The sequence below is a fragment of the Cavia porcellus genome, unplaced genomic scaffold, assembly GCF_034190915.1.
Source record: "Cavia porcellus strain 051 isolate PalLab524CR breed Dunkin Hartley unplaced genomic scaffold, mCavPor4.1 scaffold_15, whole genome shotgun sequence".
NCBI classification, from domain to species: Eukaryota; Metazoa; Chordata; class Mammalia; order Rodentia; family Caviidae; genus Cavia; species Cavia porcellus.
The window spans coordinates 36,408,990-36,412,794 of record NW_026947498.1 but is presented as its reverse complement, the minus strand read 5'-3'; the positions used below and the strand labels follow the sequence as shown (position 1 = coordinate 36,412,794).

Below are 3,805 nucleotides of genomic sequence, written 5' to 3'. Positions count from 1 at the left end.
ACTTATCTAAAATAAATTATGTCCTATAATATTAAAAGACCAGCTATTCTGACTGTGAAGTGTCTTATTCTCCCAGTAAATACTTTGAGAGAAATTTTGTATAAGAACTGGCATTACAATGAAAGATTGCAAGAGACAGAATAGAGTTCCTATTTATATAGGATCTATATATTTATAATGCAATTCTGCATAAAATATACATAGTAAATGTTAGTAAACATTTTTAAAAACCACATATAACCCTGAATAAAGGTTAAAACCTCATAAAAATGCTGATCATTTGTGTATTATTATTATAAAATTGATAAGGTTTTACTGTGGAAAACAAGGAAGATATCTACCCAAGTCATCCATTTAAAATTTTTTCAGAATCATTCATAAGGTTGTAAATTTCTGCTTAAATCATAAATATAATTTCTAATATTTAAGTGGACATCATAAGAATAACACGAAAGTGTTTCTCAAAATAAGGCCCAAAGGCCCAAAGGAATTCTAATGTGGGCTCAGTTGGAAACACTTTAAACAAATGCCCTATGTGAGTATTCTACATTCTGAATGTCCAGTGGCCAAGAGCCGCTCTTAAAAGCAAGATCAGAAATATATTTCTGCCATGTCAGAGTTCTCTGTGAGTTTACATTGTGTAGACTCATTTTTGTTTTTAAACATGTTTCATGCATTAACAAAAACACATACACCTTGCAAATGAACAAATGAATCCATATAAACATTTTCTTTTGATGTTTTCCTTACTTTCAAATTTAGTTATTGGGAAGGAAAGATAACATATGACTCCAAGCATTGGAAAAGTTACATTTTTAATGAAATGAGGCATTCAAACAAAGATAGAAAGATAACTTAGTAAATGCCTCAACATGTTAAGTCATCCTAAATCTAAAACTAGATAGCTTACCTAGAATTAAACTTCAGTAAGACTGTGCCATTGTAACTTATTTAGACAGTGATGGTTAGTTTTCAAGTGCTTTGCACAGAGTTGGCACTAAAACAGCAATGCTGTATCTGGCAACTCTTTAAATGACAAATTGCTAACTATGAACTGTAATAAAAATAATTTGAAGAACTCTGCCCCTGAAATGAACTGTACTATGTACTTCAAATTATTTTTATTACAATTTGTAGTTAGCAATTCATTATTTACACAGTTGCCAGATTCAGCATTGCTCTGTTTCAGTGCCATCTCTGTGCAAATGACTTGAAAAGTAACCATCATCGTCTAAATAAGTCACAGTGGCACAATCTTACTGAAATTGAATTCTAGCTAAGCTATCCAGTTTTAAATTTAGGATGACTTAACATGCGCAGGCATTTACTAAGTTCTCTCTCTATCTTTATTTGGATGCCTCATTTCATTAGAAATGTAACTTTTCCAAAGCTTTGAGTCATATATTTCTTCAAATAGCTAATTTCAAAGTAAGGAAAACATCAAAAAAATGTTTATATGGATTTATATGTTTATTTGCAAGATATATGTGTTTCTGTTAGTGCATGAACTTGCTTAGAAACAAAAATCAGTATGCACAACATAAACTTACAGAAAACTCTGACATGGCAGAAATATGTTTCTGATATTGCTTTTAAGAGCTGCTCTTTGCCACTGGGCATTCAGAATGTAGAATACTGACATGGGGCATTTGTTTGAAATGTTTCCTACTGAGCCTACATTAGAATTCCTTTGGGCTTTTGGGCCTTGTTTTGAGAAACACTTTCTTCATGTTATTCTTTTGACATCACTTAAGTATTATAAAGTATATTTATGGTGTAATACTTTAAGATGGCGACATGAATTCTACTATGTATTTCAGGTGTTATATGACTAAATAAAAAAGTTTGACTAAGGACACAGAGCTAAAATATATGTGGTTCATGCAGATTTGCTCAAAATTGTTACTATATTTTGAATTTCCCTGAAGACTATGAAATCAGGTGCCCAAAAATGTAGGCAATATAGCTTAGAGAGAAACAAGCAAGATTATGACACTGTACTTAAATGAGAGATTACTTTCCAGTACTAAATAGTTTAAAAAATCAGGAATATTTCTCCAAGCAACAAATGGAATGTGTTTACAAATTTGGTAAATAGCCTCATCATTATTTAAGTTGTATCATAAAAGGTAACTTTATCAACCAAAAAACTTCAATATTCTCTGGCATAGATTGTAAGAATCAAATAAGACATCTAAATATACAAAAAAGAAATTAAAATGAACTTTTCAGACAATTGTGAAATTGTCCATTGAATGCAAGCTGGTAATAAGTTTGTCATGCATTAAATAGAAACATAAAATTCTTAATTGTAAGATGAAGAACAGACTCATTCTTCTTATGCAAAAAGGGGATTGATGTACTCAAAGCCAGAATATCCATATTCATCTATGTTCTTCACAAAGTCACTGTCATCAGGCGTGAGCTGGACAGGTTCTTTGGTAAATTCAGGGTCAAAGTTTTCTAACCCGAATTCTGTACCAATACTTGGTTTCAAGGGAGGTGCCACCTGCTTTTTCTCCAACATGTTCCAGTCCACATTGTTAAAGAATGGATGCTCTTGAATATCGATGAATCCTGTCTGAGGGTGACAGCCCAATCTTACCTCTGAGTCCTTCTTCAAAAGATCCTTGAGGATGCTTCTTGGCTTCGACAGACAGGTGATGTGGAATATGGATTTCTCTTTCTGAAATAGATTGCATGACATTGTATCTGTTTAGATCAGGGTTCTTGGGACTGTCCTCAAGAGGACATGGAGCCTCTCCTACCATCATTTCAAACATAACTATTCCAAGAGACCACCGGACCACACTGAAACCATAGTTTTCTCCTCTCAGGAGTTCTGGAGCCATATAACTGAGTGTGCCCAGAAAGTGTTGGTCTTATCGCCTGCCTTCAGTCCTGCCTTACATAAGTCACAATCTGTAAGTTTAATGTGTCAGTTCAAATCTGGTAACAAATTATCCAACTTCAGATCCCTGTATAATATCTCATGCTCATGAAGAAACTGGAGTGCTAAGCAGATCTCCCCGGAGTAAAATTTCACATGTGCTTCTGGGAAGATTCCGAACAGTTGCATATGGTAAGTCGGGTCTCCTCCATTGATGTAATCTAGGATGAAAAATATTCTGTTTTGTGTCTGAATGCACGCATGCAAGCCAACCAGATAAGTGTGATTCAACGTCTTCTCCAATATTTGCTTCTCTACCCGGAGACGGATAAGGTTTTCATCCTCCTTTCTCACCACTTTCATGGCATACACGCAATCTGTTGTTTTACACCCAACTAGTAAAACTTTGGAGTAGCTTCCTCTCACAAGTACTCGGAGAAAATCAGAGTCTTTAAGACCTGAAGAGCACAAAGATCTGCCATTTTCCTTGCTATTATTTGTCTCATTCTCTTCATCCATTTCTTGCATACCCACATGACTTTTAGGATTTGATGAGACTACTTCCTGTTTGGGATCTAAAGCCATGGAAGCTTGGTTTATTGGCATTATGTATTCATCATGCAAAGTATGCTGCTTGCATTGAACTGTGATGAGTGTATGGCACTTCTTATGTATTAAAATTTTACAATGCATACATTTGTATACCTTGTGTCCAAATCCCCCCGTTGGGTCTGAGCAGACGGCACAGTTAGCACACTTGCTGAATCTTTCAGATCGAAAAATGTGACCATTAGCACAATGAACCTTTCTCCAGCAGTGTGAAACTCTGTGGCAGATGGATTTATCTTCTGAAGAAGGTACATTAGGATGTTCCAGTACGCCACACTCCTGAGGAGCTTCTGGTACACAAGGCAT

At 35.0% G+C, this 3,805-nt stretch overlaps 1 pseudogene; it reads right to left on the bottom strand.

Moving 5' to 3' along the window:
- Positions 1 to 2,329: 2,329 nt before the first annotated feature.
- Positions 2,330 to 3,805, bottom strand: LOC134470545 (protein kinase C iota type-like; annotated as a pseudogene).